The sequence below is a fragment of the Phyllobates terribilis genome, unplaced genomic scaffold (genome assembly GCF_046119375.1).
Source record: "Phyllobates terribilis strain yellow unplaced genomic scaffold, ASM4611937v1 Scaffold_1659__1_contigs__length_235482, whole genome shotgun sequence".
Taxonomy (NCBI): Eukaryota; Metazoa; Chordata; class Amphibia; order Anura; family Dendrobatidae; genus Phyllobates; species Phyllobates terribilis.
This window is the reverse complement of record NW_027364419.1, coordinates 200013-218277: the sequence shown is the minus strand read 5'-3', so window position 1 is coordinate 218277 and position 18265 is coordinate 200013. Positions and strand designations below refer to the sequence as shown.

The 18265-nt window shown below is 44.2% G+C and overlaps 1 long non-coding RNA gene across 1 annotated transcript; it reads right to left on the bottom strand.

The window, feature by feature from the left end:
- Positions 1-8990: 8990 nt before the first annotated feature.
- LOC141245021 (uncharacterized) lies at positions 8991-16554 on the bottom strand. Its single transcript, XR_012308898.1, has 4 exons — positions 16392-16554; positions 15918-15988; positions 12050-12149; positions 8991-9176 (listed from the first exon to the last, which is right to left on the bottom strand). It is a non-coding gene; the product is annotated as an uncharacterized lncRNA (long non-coding RNA).
- Positions 16555-18265: the final 1711 nt, after the last annotated feature.

Below are 18265 nucleotides of genomic sequence, written 5' to 3'. Positions count from 1 at the left end.
TGTCCCACAAAAAACAAGCCGTCACATGACTGTCGGCCAAAATATGGAAAAATTATAGCTCTCAAAATAGGGCGATGCAAAAAATAGTCTCTGCAAAAAAAGCGTCTTTTAGTGTGTGACAGCTGTCAATCATAAAAACTTGTTATGTATCTGGTATCGCTGTACTGTAATCGCACCAACCCGAAGAATAAAGTCATCTAATCGCTTAGACCACACAAGGAATGGCGTAAAAAATAAACTTTAGGGTTAGGGTCGGGCAAAAAAAAAAAAATGATGACGATATGGAGACCAGTGTTGAGCACAAGTGCTCGCTACTTGAATTTGCATTGGGTGCTCGGTTATGCACTGAGTATCACGGGTGCTCAAGTGACATGCTCGAGTCTCTGCCCCATATGCTTCACGGCCCAAAAAAAAATGTTGCTGGGATCACCTGCCATGCACGAGCGATACCCGTATCTTTTTTTTGGGGGGTGTCTAACAACCGTAAAACATGCAGGGCGGGGACTCGAGCATGTCACTCGAGCACCCGCGATACATGGTGCATACCTGAGTACCCAATGCAAACTCAAGTACTGAGCACTTGCGCTCAAGACTAATGACAACTTATTCAATTGAATGGCCTAATGTTATCAAATTCTGTTGTACCTCTGGGTTCAAAATGTTCACTTTACCCCTTGATAAAATCCTTGAGGGGTGTAGTTTCCAAAATGGAGTCAATTGTGGGGGTTTTCCACTATTTAGGCACATCAGGGGCTCCCGAAATACGACATGGCATTCGTTCTTGATTCCAGCCAATTTTGCATTCATAAAGTCACAGTGCTCCTTCCCTTCTGAACCCTGACATGCGCCCAAACAGTGTATTTTCCCCACATATGGGGTATTGGCATACTCAGGACAAATTGCACAACAGTTCTTAGGTTCAATTTTCTCCTCTTACCCTTGTGAAAATAAAAAAGTTGGACCTAAAAGATCATTTCTGTGGAAAAAGTTTGATTTTTTTTAATTTTATGGCTCCATGTTATAAACTTCTATGAAGCACCTGGGGGTTCAGGGTGCTCACCACACATCTAGATAAGTTCTCTGAGGGACCTAGTTTCTAAAATGTTGTCACTTGTGGGGTTTTTCCACTGTTCAAGCACATCAGGGGAACATCCGCTAATTATTCTTCCCTTCTGAAGCCTGCCGTACGCCCAAGCAGTGGTTTTCCCCCACATATGGGGTATCAGCTTACTCAGGAGAGATTTCACAACAAGTTACATGGTGCAATTTCTCCTGTTACCCTTATGAAAATGCAAAACTGGGGGCTGAAAACATTTTTTGTGGGAAAAATGTAAAAATTTTATTTTCACGGCTCCAGGTTATAAACTTCTGTGAAGCACCTGGGGGTTCAAAGTGCTCACCACACATCTAGATAAGTTCCCTGAGGGGTCTAATTTCCAAAATGGTGTCCCTTGTTTAGGCACATCAGAGGCTCTGTAAACGCAACATGGCGTCCGCTAATTATTCAAGCAAATTTTAGATTCAAAAAGTCAAATGGCGCTCCTTCCCTTCTGAAGCCTGCCGTGCGCCCAGTGTTTTTTTCCCCACGTATGGGGTATCTGCGTGCTCAGGGGAAATTGCATAACAAATTTTGTGGGCCATTTTTTCCTGTTACCCCTGCAAAAATATAAAAAAAAATTGGGTCTAAAGTAACATTTTTGTGAAAAAAAGTTAAAAATAGGAATTATTCCTACCGTTAATTACGCTTCCAGGAGTCCATCATAACGGCACGACAGGAGACATACCAAATCAAAAGAAATGGAACATTTAGGGCGGGACTACTGCCTGAAGGACTTTACGGCCATAGGCTAATTGTTGACTGGACAATACATCCAATTTATAATGTTTACTAAATGTGGATATATTGGACCAGGTTGCTGCCTGGCAAATTTGGCCCACTGACGCTCCAGCTTTCTCTGCCCAAGAAGCGGAGATTGCCCGAGTAGAATGAGCTTTAAGGGAAATTGGTGGATCCTTCCCCTCAGATTCATATGCGAGGGCGATAGTCCTTGTCAACCACCTTGCTAGAGTCGGCTTAGAAGCTTTCTTGCCCTTATTCACACCCGAAAATTGCAGAAAAAGGTTTGAGTCTCTCCTCCAGGGGGCTGTGATTTCTATATACCGAACAATTGCCCTCCTGACGTCCAAGGTATGGAAGGATTTTTCCTTTATTTTTGGAGGACTGGCAGAAAGACGGCAGTATTATCTCTTGATTCAGGTTTGAACTGGACACCACCTTAGGGTGAAAGGAGGGATCCAGTTTAAGAACCAATCTGTCCTCCACAATCTTAAGGTATGGGTCCAGAACTGAGAGGGCCTGGATCTCGCCTACCCATTTCGCTGTAGTAACTGCCACAAGAAAGGCTGATTTCATAGAAAGCAGGTCTACTGATGTTTCTTCTAGGGGTTCAAAGGGAGACTTACATAAAGCCCTCAACACCAGGTTCAGATCCCACGGCGGTACTAGACTCCTTATCGTGGGTTTTAAATGAGAAGTTGCTTTTATGAACCTTCATATCCATGGGTCGTCTATTAAGAAGTAGTCCAAAAAAGCACTTAGGGCCGAGATATGAACTTTTAACGTATTTGGCCTCAGACCCTTATCAAACCCCTCTTGGAGGAAATCCAATATCGTTGGAATATTGGGGTGAGACGAATTTCCCACAGACTGACCTGCAAAGCTACAGAACTGTTTCCAAATCCTAGTATAGATGGCTGACGTTACTGGTTTCCTACAGGCTTGTAGAGTTGTAATTACCCGATGGGAAAGGCCCCTAGAGGCTAGGATCCGCCTCTCAGGTTCCAAGCTGTCAATTGGAGGAATTGGATGTTCGGATGTAACAAGGGACCCTGCAATAGAAGATCTCTCCTGGCTGGGAGTCTGAATGGGAGATCCACCGCCATCCGGTGTAGCAGAGGGAACCAGCTCTTTTTGGGCCAGTAGGGCGCTATCAGAATAAGAGCTCCCCTCTCCTGTTGGATTTTCCTTAGTACTCTTGAGATGAGAGGGACTGGAGGAAAGGCGTACACCAGTTTTGTCCCCCATGATTGAGAAAGGGCATCTATTCCTTCTGGGCTGTCGGCTGGGTCCAAGGAAAAAAAGGGCTGCAGCTTCCTGTTTTTTCTTGTTGCGAACAGGTCTATGAACGGGGTGCCCCATCGTTGAATGATTTGATGAAACACATCCGGATTCAGCTCCCACTCTGAGGGACCAACTTTTGCTCTGCTGAGAAAGTCTGCTACCACATTTTCGGACCCCCTTAGATGAATAGCCGATATTGAAAGGACATTTCTCTCCGCCCAGTAGAAAATTCTTGACGCCAAGGATTGTAACCTTTTCCCTCTTGGACCTCCTTGTCGACGAAGAAAAGCGATGGTGGTGCTGTTGTCTGAGAAATTTTTTACATGATTTCCTCTGATCAAATGCTGACATCTTTGAAGAGTGTCCCAGAACGCCTTTAGCTCCCTGAAATTTGACGACCTGTGTTGTATCTCTTTGGGCCACATCCCTTGTAGATATCCGTTTCCTATGCTTGCTCCGTATGGATCTGGATTGAAGGAAGAAGGATCCAGTCTACTGCATTTTCTAAGTTTGAAGGGTCTGTCCACCAGGAAAGGGAGTTTTTTAGCTCTCTTGACAGTCTCATTTTCTTGTCCAACCCCGATGGTCGTCTGTTCCAAACTGACAGGATCGACTTCTGTAACGGCCGTGAACGGGCCTGTGCCCATTTCACGCTCTGAATGATTGAGGTCATCAGTCCCAACATCCGCATGGCGTATCTGATTGAGGTGGTCTTCAGTTTCTCGAAGTTGTAAATTTCCAGTTTTATTTTTTCTTTTCTCCTGGGGCAAGGAGGACTTTTGAAGACTGGAATCTAAGAGTACCCCTAGAAATACTTTTGTAGTACTTGGATGGAGGCTTGATTTTTCCCAATTGATGTTCCACCCCAAATATTCCAGGGTTTTGATCGTATGCTCTTGTTGACCGAGAAGAAGAGACTGACTCAGCCACCAACAATATATCGTCCAGGTAAGGGATGATTATAACCCCTTGTGTTCTTAAGAAGGCCGCTACTTCTGTCATAACCTTTGTGAATATTCGGGGGGCCGAGGACAGACCGAAGGTTAGGCAAGTGAATTTAAAGTGGTGTACTGTGTCCTCCTGCTCTAGAGCGAACCTTAGGTATTGCTGGTGATTTGAGTGAATTGGAACATGATAATATGCATCCTTGAGGTCTAGGGTGCACATTACCGATCCCTTCTCTATCAATGGAATGCTGGTTTTTATAGTTTCCATTTTGAACCTTTTGTATTCCACCCACTGGATTAAGGGCTTGAGGTTTATAACCGTACGGCGTTTGCCCGAGGGTTTTAATACCGAGAAGAGGGAGGAATAATGGCCTAAACCCTGCTCTGAAGGGGGGGACCTGTTTCACCACGTGTAGGGATTGAAGGACTAATATATCCTGCCATAGACTTTTGAGATCTACGGGGGAGCGAGGACGAGTGATTTGGAAACGACGAGGGAGGGCATGGGAGAAGTCTATTTTGAAACCTTCCCCTAAGGAACGTAGGATCCATTGATTTTTTGTAATGGACACCCACTTGTCCTAAAAGAAAAGAAGCCTGCCCTCTACTCCAATGGCGTCATGGTCTAGCTGGGGCTCCAGAGGCAACCTGATCTGCTCTGTCCTTTCCTCCCTTCCTGTAAGACCATCTCCCCGTCTTACCCTTACCCCTGTAATCACGTTTAGGGGATCGACGGGGTCCACGAAAGGGCCGGTATCTTTTAACCCTATCCTCGGGAAATGCTTTTTTCTTGTCTGATGCTCTTTCTAGGATCTCGTCCAACACTGGACCAAAGACCCAAGCACCCGAAAAGGGAATTGAGCACAGTTTATTCTTTGAGTGGCTATCCCCCGACCACATGTTTAGCCATATCGCCCATCTAGCTGTATTAGATAATACGCTACATCTAGCTGCGAATCTGACCGATTCGGCCGAGGCATCAGCCATGAATTGCGTTGCCAGCTTTAACATGGGAAGAGAGTCTGATAGCATCTCTACAGGGGAGTCCGACCTAATTTGATCTGACAGCTCGTCCAACCAAAAGGCACATGGATCTTGCCACTGAAGTGGCAGCGATATTTGACTTAATTATGGCTGCTGAGGCCTCCCAACTCCTCTTGAGCATGCTCTCTGCCTTCCTATCCATTGCGTCCTTGAGGCAAGACGAATCCTCAAAGGGGATGGATGTTTTCTTAGCCACTTTCGCTATTGGGACATCTACTTTAGGGATTTCCTCCCAAAGTTTGATGTCCTCCGGATTGAAAGGAAGACGGGATTTAAAGTCTCTTGGCACAATGAGTCTTTTCTCCACTTCTTCCCATTCCTCCATAATCATTGATTTTAAATGCTCATTTACAGGGAATACTCTATTTCTCTGAGTTCTCAGACCTGCGAACATTTCATCCTGTTTGGAATGGGAGACCTGAGTGTCCTCCAAGTTCATAGTACGCCTGACGGACTTTAATAGTTCATCCGTATGTTGCGTAGAGAAGACATATTTCTTTCGCTCGTGAGGGTAACAGAGAAGCGATCCTCATCCTCTTCTAGACTGCTCTGATGCGGAATCTGAATATTCTCCTTCCTCAGACACATCTTCCACCTCCCACCAAGGTCTTTTCTGGCGAGGAGAGGGTTGAACTATTTGGTGTGACGGCTGTGTACGGGAAGGCATGAGGCTCGAGACTGTACTCTGGACCTCCTCACGTATCATAGATCTTATATCCGTCAAAAAGGAAGTTTTTTCTTCCTTTAGGACCTCGGCTATACATTTTTTACACAGCCACTTTTTATACGAGTCCTGAAGCTTCGTGTTACAGTCTACACATCGTCTTGATTTTTTGGAAGAAGATCCAGACCTCTGGGTTCCCCTCTCCTAATCCATAAAAAAATATAAAAGGACACCGGAGATTTACTATAAAAATCTGTCCTAGAATACTCTGATTTATCCAGAGAAGGGCCTAAGGCTGTACTCACACTGCCCAGGGACTCTGAAGGGGCTTCTGACCGTGAAGGATTAGCTTCCATGGTGTCAGTGTGTGTGTGGCTGAGGTGTACCCTTTTATAGGGTCTTACCTGATCCAGGTGGTAGCCACGCCCCCAATGATAATCGCTATTCTTAATGCCCTGGAGGCTCACCACTGCCTCCGGGCACCTGTGCGTTCTGGGTGCCGAAGCCCCTCTTCTCAATGCCGGAAGGAGAACCGGCGTGCGCTCCACCCTGGAACGCACGCCGGCCAAAGCGGATGTCCGCTCTTCTGACTCCGCCTCCTGGCCAGAAGTCTCGCACCGCGCTCGGCGTGCGCTCCACCCTGGAACGCACGCCGGCTCCAAAGCGGATGTTTGCCCTGATGACTCCGCCTCCCGCCGGAAGCCATACACCGCGCTCCTCCGTGGAGCGCACGCCGGCCTTTCAGCCGGTGGGATAGCGCAACGCTCAGCTTGTCCGGGGGATACAGCGGCAAGCGGCGGTCTTCTGGCTGAGGGACCCCGCAAAGGGGTATCAGCATGGAGCCTCTGGACCGAAGGAAGGGGAGAGTTCTCAGACCCCCCCAATCCCCCTGGCTCTCACCTAACTTCTATCTTCGGAGAACCTCTCCATAGTGTCCTCTCCTGCTAGGGACAGAAAAAACACTGAGGGTGTGATGGGGGGGGGGGCTTTTAACCTCTCATGTGTTTCCTGTCCCTAGAGGAACAGAGGACTTAACTCATGTCGTGCTGTTATGATGGACGTACTGGTAAATATTCATTTTTTTCTTCCCCATTCCAAAAATTCCTGTGAAGCACCTGAAGGGTTAATAAACTTCTTGAATGTGGTTTTGAGAATCTTGAGGGGTGCAGTTTTTAGAATTATGTCATTTTTGGGTATTTTCTGTCATAAAAGCCCCTTATAGTCGCTTCAAATGTGATGTGGTCCCTTAAAAAAAAAAATGGTTTTGCAAATTTTGTTTTAAAAATTAGAAATCGCTGGTCAACTTTTAACCCTTATAGCTCCCTAATAAAAAATAAAAAAAATGTTGGTTCCAAAATTGTGCTGATGTAAAGTAGACATGTGGGCAATGTTATTTATTAACTATTTTGTGTGACATCTCTCTGATGTAACGGCATAAAAATTAATTTTGAAAATTGCAAAATTTTCCGAGCTTTTCACAAATAAACGCAAGTGATATCGAAGGAATTTTACCACTATGATGAAGTACAATATGTCACGAAAAAAATAAACATTCTCAGAATCAGGGGGATCCGTTGAAGCGTTTGAGTAATTACCTCATAAAGTGACAGTGGTCAGAATTGTAAAAATTTGCCTAGTCATTATTGTGCAAACCACCCTCGGGGGTAAAGGGGTTCTGCCACCATAAAGAATACTGGTTAACCAACCAGAAAAGGTAGAAATAAATTGTTTTGTAATTTATAGTGATTCAAAATTATGCCCCATTCAAAAGATACCAAGCTTTCATTTTTTTGAATTCTGCTCTCTGGTGCCCCCTGACTTTATTCCAATATGTCCTGGTAGTGGGTGATCAGCTGGTCGCGTTTGCACAGTGCCTGTCATAAGAGCCCCCCCAAGTCCACACCCGCAGTGTGCACAATGTATTCTGTCACAAGTCTGACAGTCTGCTGTAAGCACAGTGTGTGATTCACCCCTCCAGAACCATCTCACCGGGAGGGGAGCTGTGAGTGCAGGGGGAGGGGGGTGAATCACAGACACTGTGCTTACAGCAGACTGTCAGACTTGTGACAGAATACATTGTGCACACTGCGGGTGTGGACTTGGGGGGGCTCTTATGACAGGCACTGTGCAAACGCGACCAGCTGATCACCCACTACCAAAACGGAATGGAACACCACCAGGGGGCGCCAGAAAGCAGAATTCAAAAAAATAAAAAAGTTTGGTATCTTTTGAATGAAGCATAATTTTGAATCACTAAATAAAATTATTTCCACCTTTTCTGGTTGGTTAACTGTATTCTTTATGGTGGCTCGATCCCTTTAAGGATAAGGCAACAACTTGGCATGGCTGACAGGGTTAAGCCGTTTAAAAATTCAATAGGAAAACACTCCCTTTTATCATCTACAACATGACTCCACCGTCAGCTGATTCTTTTCTCGGACTCACCTCAACATTAAGATCTTTATGTAGTAAGATTCTAATAGAATATCTAAAATTTTAAATAAAAACTCCCTTTAACAGTTGATCTCCACCCTGAAATGAAGAGTCAGCAACATCCGCTTCAGGGGGTGGGCAGTCCCTGCTGTACTCTGCATGTCCCCTCACCTTACAATGCACACCAAGTGCACTCTTGTCGGCTAGTCTCTTCCCATTAGGGCTAGCGAGGGAGCACACTGTGTGCATTGAAAGTACTACACAGTGACAAGGAAGCTCATACAGAGTCAGAATGGACAACCGTCACATGCTCCGTACAGCAGGGAATAACCCTACCCCTGAAACTGATGTCAATGATGACTCCGTGTTTCAGGGTGGAGACAGGGGCTGCGGCAGTGACCAAGCCAAGGCTCCCAGATAACCAGGAGATTCTGGGGATTCTCAAAAAATGTCATCAAAACAAAGTAGGTAAAAAAAAATTAGACTAAGAAGTCACTGCTGTTCCCTCTTTAAAGTCAATTAGAAGAGCGATTAGATTAGTACAATAGAAAGACATTTAGGATTAAAATCCTTATTAGTTTCGAACCACTCCTATAATTTATCCTGCAGAAGCCACTAGTGGAAGCCAGAGTGGAGATCCAGACCACAGAACGCATCTTGCCCATCCAAACTGCCAAATTCTTACAGACCTTTGTCAACTCCAATTCAAAGGATGGGAGAACGTTAGCTTTTTTAAGTATTGTTCTGTATGCACGACCAATGCTAATGAAAATAAAACACATTACAATATATCAAGTATTTAATAAAAGATTTTTTAACTTTAACATATGGCTGTCAATAGTAATACAAGTCCTCTTCAGTGTGGAAGCTCAAAGGACAACCTTGTAGTGAGAGCCACACTGTGGGCAGCGATTTACCTGCCCATCATGGGCCCAGAACCAGATAACTTGAGAATTATCTTCTTCACCTGGAAGAAAGAAAATGATAAAAGGTTATGTTTCAGTGCTTGAATTTATTGTACAACTACAAACTGAGTCCTTTAAAATTCACATTGGTGCCAGACTTCATCATGCTGCTGCAATATCCACCATTTTAAAAAATAATGGCATTTTCTCTGAGAACTTTCAACAACAATATACACAACTATCTGAACCTGAACAGGCATTGCTTAGGCGGCTGGAATATATGGACTTCTATAAATAGGTAAAGAGTGATTGCAGGGCCATTGGAATTATACAGTATATTTTTTTGTATTTTATACCAGTTTTCTAGATTCAATCCCTTTGAGCGGATTTCTGTGAGTTTATGGTCTTGTACATTATTCTAGATGTGTGTATGACCAGTATATCTAAACGTGGTAGTACCCCATATGGGGGTGTAAACTGCTATTTGAGCACACGGAGGGATCGGATGGGAAGGAGCGCTACTTGGCTTTTAAAACGCAGACTTTGTTTTAATAGATTGTGGACTCCATTAGCCAAGCCCTTGAAATGCCAGAACAGCAGAAACACCCACCACCCCCCGGTGACTCCATATTGGAAACTCCACTGCCTAAGGAATTCATCTAGGGGTGTAGTGAGTATTTTGAACCCACAGGTGCCTCACAGAATTTTGCGATATGGGGACATGGAACTAACATTTTAGTGGTAGAACTGTACATTTTTTATTAGCTGAAAGTTTGTCATTTACACAAGGGTTATTAGGTGAAACTGGACCCCATAATTTATTGAGCAATTTCTCCCAAATGCAGCAATGCCCCATATGTCATCAGAAGTTACTGTTAGGCCACACGTCAGGGCTGAGAAGGAAGGAGCGCTATTTGGTGCACAAATTTTGCAGGTGACATTTGCGAAACCCCGAAGGTGTCAATAGAAAAACGCACAAAATGACCCCATTTTAGAAATTGTACCTTTCAATGAATTCATCAACAGCTGCAGTAACTATTTTGGCCCACAGGAGTTTGCTTTGCAACATACACGCCAGGCTTTTTTCCCCTTGAGAATTGCAAATCTGCCACTTAAATGCCCATACATTGTGCCCCCATACAGTGTAGTAGCCCCATATATTGTGCCCAGCTTGAGCTTATGGAGACATACACCCCGTAAATTGTTAAGTGCACTCTCCCAGCTACAATAATGCCAAACATGTGGCCGCTTACTGTGGTTTTAGGCATAGGGGGGCTCAGAAGGAGGGGAATTTGGAAGCACAGATTTCACTGGATTTTATTTGATGGGTTGGGATCCGTCGCTTTTCAAGAGTCTTTGTTCTACCAGTAATGTGGGACCCCCTATGTTTCCAGTGACAGATATCCTGCACAAAACTCCACTCAGGTCTAAGTTAGTGTTTTATTGGTAATATTTTGGGGGACATCCCTTGTTTTCAATAGAAGGCTGGGATCATATTATTGTGTTCTACACTAAGCACTTACGCTGGAGTTTCCGTGTAAATCCTACAAAAATGTGATTTAGATGAAACCCCCCAATGCAACCGCTCTCCATAATGAGGCAGGTGGAGACACTTTGGACTCAGTTTGGCATCTGTTCCGGTGGTATCCATCTTGAGACATGCACAGAACAGTGGTCACCCACACTTGTGCGCTAAAAAGACACCTAAACTGATGGGACTTTGGTGGAACACAGACCAGATGGAGTCCAAAGTGACCACCTGCCTCATTATAGCGAGTGGTTCAGTTGGGGGTTCTATCTGAATCACATTTTTTGGGGAATTTACACTGAAACCCAGACGCAAGTGCTCAGTGGAGAGCGCAGGATAAATGTGAACCGAGCCTTATTCAGATTATTGGGAATCAGAATGAACAAAAACAGCAGTAAAATAGTTTTTAAATTTTACGCAATTTTCGTGTGGTATAAGTGATAAGACTGCTTTATTATTCTGTTCAATACATTTACAGCGATGTCAGATTTATAAAAAAAAAAATTTTGGTCTACATTCTGAGAGCAACAACTTATCTGGCCAAGAGCTGTACGAGAGCTTATTTTTGCAGGAGGAGTTTGATCCTTTTTTAAGTACCATTTTGGGATACAGAACATTCTTTTGATCACTTTTTACACAGATGCAGGATGAACAAAAAAACAAAGAACAGCAATTCAGTTATTGGTTTTATATATTTTTATGTGGTTCACTGTGTGGTAAAAGCTATTAGTAGTAAGAATGATTTATTGTTTGGTTCAGTATGATTATAAGGATACCAGTTTTAGCTCTTTATGCTTTGCTACTTCTGCACACTAAAAACAATATTTTACAAACATTAATTTGTTTTTGCATTGCCATATTCTAGAAGCTGAAACTTATTTACCACAAGAGCTAGGTGGGGGATTTTTCTTTGTGGGAAAGTTAAGAGTAATTATACTTTATTTAATCCTTTTACTTTAACCTAGTACCACTGTGGAACATGAACATTTCTCACCAATTCCTGGTCCCATACACTGCAGTACTCACGTAGTACTCACAATACAGTGCATGAGACCTGTTAGATTTTCACTGACTCAGTCTGTTAGACACTGCCATAAAGAGGGTCCAACAGGCCACTGTACCCCGAGGTCATCTGATGACCTCAGGGTGCAATGCAAACTATTGGCACCCACGATTACAATCGCGATGAGCAGATAGTGTTAAAGAGGGAGTATTCTCCCTTTTAACCACTTAGATGCTGCTGTTGTGATTGACTGTGGTATCTGATGGGTTAATTGGCATGGTGTACATATCTGGCACACAGCCCAAAGTGACATGTGCTCATGACAAATCTGTACAGCTTTCAGGGGTTAATCACCCTTTCTATAAGTTTTACACTGAAATGAAACGTGTAGCAAAGAAACTTACATATGCAGCCCACAAGTCTCTGCTTATTGACTGGTGGCACAATGTGTGGATTCTCTTTGGTTCCTGCATAGGATTTTGGCTTGAGGACATTAAAAGGATCCTTAAAAAGACAAAATGAGTTGTAAGTGTTATACCACTTACAGGTGCATCTCACTGAATTAGAATATCAAAAAATGTATTTATTTCAGTTCTTCAATACAAAAAGTGAAACTCATTATATAGAGTCATTACAAACAGTGATCTATTTCAAGTGTTGATTTCTGTTAATGTTGATGATTATGGCTTACAGCCAAAGAAATCACAAAAGTCATTATCTCAGTAAATTAGAATACTTTATAACAGCTTGAAAAATGTTTCCTCTTGACAATACCCCATAGAGAATCTATGGGGTTAAGGTCAGGCGAGTTTGCGGGCCAATCAAGCATAGTGATACTGTTTGTAAACCAGGTATTGGCACCTGTCCACACTGCCAGAAGTACCAAGTCCTGCAGGAGAATGAAATTTCCATCTCCAAAAATCTTATCAGCAGAGGGAAGCATGAAGTGCAATAAAGTTTCCTGGTAGACGGCTGCGCTGACCTTGGTCTTGATAAAACACAGTGGCCCTACACGAACAGATGACATGGCTCCCCAAACCATCACTGATTGTGGAAACTCCACACTAGACCTCAAGCAGCTTGGATTGTGGCCTCTCCACTCTTCCTCCAGACTCTGGGACCTTGATTTCCAAATGAAATGCAAAATTTACTTTCATCTGAAAACACCACCTTGGACCACTGAGCTACAATCCAGGTCTTTTTCTCCTTGGCCCAGGTAAGACGCTTCTGGCGTTGTCTATTGGTCATGAGTGGCTTGACACAAGGAATGCGACACTTGTAGCCCATGTCCTGGATACGTCTGTGTGTGGTGGCTCTTGAAGCAATGACTCCAGCAGCCGTCCACTCCTTGTGAGTCTCCCCAAAATTTTTGAACGGTCTTTTGTTAATAATCCTTTCAAGGCTGCGGTTATCCAGATTGCTTGTGCACCTTTTTCTACACACTTTTTTGTTCCACTCAACTTTCCATTAATATGCTTGGATTCAGCACTCTGAACAGCCAGCTTCTTTAGCAATGACCTTTCGTGGCTTATCCTCCTTGTGGATTGTGTCAGTGACTGCCTTCTGGACATCTGTCAAGTCAGCTGTCTTCCCCATGATTGTGGAGCCTACTGAAACAGACTAAGGGACCCTTTTAAACGCTTAGGAAGCTTTTGCAGGTGTTTTTTATTAATTATTCTACTTTACTGAGATAATGAGTTTTGTGTTTTCATTGGCTGTAAGCCATAATCATCAACATTAAAAGAAATAAACACTTGAAATAGATCACTATGTTTGTAATGACTATAATATCAGTTTCAGCTTTTGTATTGAAGAACTGAAATAAATTAAATTTTTGATGATATTCTAATTTTGTGAGATGCACCTGTATATGTAAAGAACACAAACGTTTATTTAAAGACACTGAACAAAATAATTTAGCAATGTCTTGTCATGAATCCAGATACACTGAGAGATTCCTGCAAAGGACTCATTATGGACTTTGACCTTAATCCACATTTGTATAAGAGGTCGGTCATTTGCTTTACTTCTCCTGGAAACAAAGGAATAACTGGAACAAGGCCTGAAACTCATGATAGGCACTGCTGTACTTACATGGTTGATCCACTGAAATCAGCACAATATATCCCATGCACAGCTATACAGTACATTGCCTAATCTCAGACCTGCACTATTTACCGTGTGTTGAAGCAAGACCACCATCTTATAATAAGGTCTGGAAAGAAGCTGTCGTAGGACAAACTTATTATAATACTCCTGCCAGCAGTGATCAATGTAATGGAGGCCAGGTATGTCAACAGCAGGAGAAACCCTTCCTCCCCACTATGATGTCTAAAGTGATGGGTACATGGTTAGCACCCCATTCTGCTTTATGACATCCATATGCACTGAGGACCTGTGGAGAGGGTGCATGAGAAAGAACGTAAAAAAAGTAATCTGGTGGCATTACCCCTTGAGTTGTTGCCACATGACAGATGTTTGGAGTCCTTCACAGTGAGAAGCAAGGTAGAACAACGTTATTAAACGATGCTGCCAAAGTATCATTAAATGGGTTGTCCAGGGCCATTTTATTTTTACTTTGGGAAAAGGAAGCTGGCTGTCAACAGAGCAGAAGAGAAGAAGCTGCTCTGTTGACAAGACGTCCGTGGAAGCCGCTGAATCGCCAGCAGGAGCAGTCTGACCGCTCTGTGCTGGCAGAGACAGACACCAGGCACAGACAGACAGTTAGCAACTACCTGCCTGTTAGTTTTTAGGTCATAGTAAAATAAATAAATAATAATAATAAAAAAATTCTTCTCATGCCTATTTGTGGATACGGCCATCATTCCTAGACTACATATCCCATCCTGTTTTATACGCTGGAAAAAGTATCCAGTTTCTCCTAGTTCCCCACTCTGTAATAGGGTCCTGGCTTCAAATCCCACCAAGGACAACATCTGCAAGGAGTTTGTATGTTCTCCCTGTGTTTGCGTGGGTTTCATCTAATTTACTCCCAAACTTCAAAGACATACTGATAGAGAATTTAGATTATGAGCCCCAATGGGGTCAGTGATAATGTCGGTAAAGTGCTTCGGAATTAAAGGCGCTATATAAGGGATTAAATAAAAAAGCGCGAAGAAATAGGACCTGGGAAGCATGACTACAGAACACAGAAGTGACCAGATGTGTGTTCCCTGTGGCTAGACTGTCTAGCAGGTCACTAATAATGCCCCATATACACCGGGGTGTGACTAGCAGCTACACCAATAAAGTATAGGGGATGTCACCAGGACCCAAACTTTACATCACAAGCACAAGACCTACAGATGCATCTGAAGACGGGGACCCCTCTTCAGCCAGTTTCACTTTGTCCCAGACTCATCAAGTGTCACCAGGTTTCTACTGTAAAACCTGGAATCTCGCTACATTTTTGCACAACTTTTTGTTGCTGAAAGCAAATAGTTTCTTGACACATGTGTGTCCCAGCCAGCTTAGACAACTTTGAGAAGTGGGCAAAGCCAATGTTTGTTCCTCTAAACACACAAGGATATTAAAAGGTTTGTCCAAGACTTGACAACCCCTTTCTTAAAGGCTGTATTACCCGGTATAAAACAAACTCCAGTTTCACACCAGCGTCGTTCCAACAGTGTCAGCAATAGGTCTCCCGGTCCCATATGGAATAATCAGCAGCCGCTAACAGGCTGCTTCGCTCACACTTCCTGGAGATGAACTTTGGACATCAGAGGAAAGTGTGAGAACAGTGGCCCATTAGCAGCAGACTGGCTGCAGCACTCACACGGTATACAAATATCATGGGAGACCAGGGAGACCCAGCACTCACATTGCTAGAATGGCACCCGCACAGGAGGGGAGTTTGTTTCCATTTTACACTGAGGGATATAGTAAGGAGGGTTTGTCCACTACTTGGCACAATACAAGAAAATTGTAAAAAAAAACAAAAACAAACAGTAAACACAAGGAGTAAGATATAAGTGTGTGAACATGGCTCAGCCTGGTCCTAGACCTACTCTAATGGAGGGGAGTAGCACTCTAATGGAGGGGAGTAGCACTCTAATGGAGGGGAGTAGCACTCTAATGGAGGGGAGTAGCACTCTAATGGAGGGGAGTAGCACTCTAATGGAGGGGAGTAGCACTCTAATGGAGGGGAGTAGCACTCTAATGGAGGGGAGTAGCACTCTAATGGAGGGGAGTAGCACTCTAATGGAGGGGAGTAGCACTCTAGCGTCCCCAGTTGTACATTTCAGTCTTAATTATCTTCATTAGGTCATATACCTCTCCCTTCTTCAAAGCGTTCAGGACCTTCCTCTCCAGGCCCGTCGCCTACTCCTCATCAGTGGGGATACCTAAACAGAAAAGACACAAAAAGGACAGATCATAGCAAGAATACTACAAAGAAAAAACAAAGTGACCTGAAAGTGGCTGATAACAGAGGACAATAGCCAGCAGAGCTGTGTGACAATTCAGTCTGTACAGAGGGTACAGTAGTGGAAGTGTAACCTGTGCAGGGGCTTGGCAGACCCCGTGCACACGGTCACAGTCCTGGGTGTCACCTGCTGTCACTGGAGCAGTGAGTACGTGCTGATGGGCGGCGCACATTACTACACTGCTGCAAAGTCACGTACACTGTCCCGTCCTATGCCCTTCACAGGGGACACCGCACACTCCAGCCTCACACCTAGTAATACACAGCAGTCCTCACACCACACACAGGAGGCGGCCACTGTCCACCATGGCTGTCATACCCACCTCCAGCGCTCATTGCTCTGACGCATGGTCTGCTGCGGCACACGGTCCCTGCACTCCGGGACACAGCACGACGGAGGAGCTGAGAAACCTCCAAGAAGCCATGACTGCTGCACCTCACAGCCGACAGCTGCCACTACAGCGTCCAGGGGGCGGGGCAGTGCGCATTTATACCCGGGACCATACCAAGCGCATAGCGGAGGGGTGCACCGTAACAAGGCAGCGAGCAGAGAGGCCGTGTCATCTCCGTATATGGCCGTAATGTGCTGTACCCGCGGGGTTATTGCTGGTGCTTAATTACCACATGTAAAGGGAGTCAATGACAGGTGGAAACGCCATTTGTTCTCTAGTAGTAGCAGCCCAATAAAAGTGACCTCATCAATGGGAAGAATTGTTTATAAAAAGCAGCAGCTTTGTGATTTACTTGTTTTTAAAAAATCCTTTTCATTCTCAAGGAGAGGAGGAATTTTAGTTTTGTTTACTGCTCGTTGCCTAGGTTACCGGCCACTGCTGTGCTAGGAGTGCAGCGCTTACAAGCTGTTTTCTATAGAGCTTGTACACACTGATTTGAGGCTGCCGGGATTTAGTACCCTGCACTCTCCGGGGCTGCAGCGGTAAAGATGCCTCATGTGTCAGCATCGGAGGGTGCACCATTTGGGTTCAGCGATGCTACATTGCCACATGTCTGACCTGTCAATCAAGCAGGACAGCATCGGCAACCGGGCAACCAGAAGTCGGGAGGATGGGGATCGGGGTGCTGAAGATCAACGTGGAGACAACCTCTTTATTATCTACCTTGAGCGAAGTTCACACACAGTTTTCTACATGGATATTGTGTCAGATCCGCTTCAAAATCCACGTAAAAAACTGCTTCAGATACTCTGACTACTCCTCATATTCATTGCTGTGGAATATCCACACGGCTGTTCATATTGTGAATTATTTTGAGAGTTTTTCTGACTAAACATTAAAAACCTCACTGCACAAAATAAAAAATAATAATAATTAACGTCACTTCTGTGAGGCGGATTCTCATGGAATCTTCTCCAAACTCGACACTGTCACAGGCTGCAAAAGACCATAAGGAGAAAATACTTCAATAACGCTTCAAGAAAAGAACCCCAAAACAAACAGAAAAAGCAACGCAAATTCCTCCTGAAAATCTCATTGGATTTTCCGCTTCCAAAAAAGACATAGTTTTGTCATTTCTGTTTATAGCCAAAGCCTGAGAGATCCGACGCAGGACAGAGCCCAGTGGTGCCGGGCGGACTATTATAATGGGGTACTATAGTTTTTGCCTGGGGTGCTGCCAGGACTTTTGGTGAAAAGGATTTTCTGAGAATTATTTGTTTACCCCCGAGGCTTCCAGAGGTTAAATGGGTATTCCAGATTTGGAAGACCTCTGTTCCCCAGCTGCAGTTTATTTAAAAAACAAGCAAAATGCGCTCTACTCACCCTCCACAGGTCCAGTGGTGACTCTCTGCCGCTGCTCTTGATGTTTGTTATTGTGGGTTTCTGCTGCTGCCCCTTTCTGCACCAACTAAACCTCAGAGCCCAGTGATAGGCTATGTGCCCACAGTGCAGAAATGAAGCAGAAATTTTCCGCAGCATTTCTGCATGTCCTTGGCAGTAAAAACGCATGCTGATTTTACACGCGCTTTTGAAGCATTTTTACTTGCGGATTTGCCATGCGTTTTTCAAATGCATTGTATAGGCAAATCCGCATGCTGAAACGCATAAAGAATGGACATGCTGCGTTTTTTTCCACACCTAAAATCCGAGCAGAAAAAATCCTGAGATGTGCAATGCGCTTCTGCTACATTTCCACACGGAAAAAAAAACCACACAAAAAACGCACAAAATCTGCATCGTGGGCA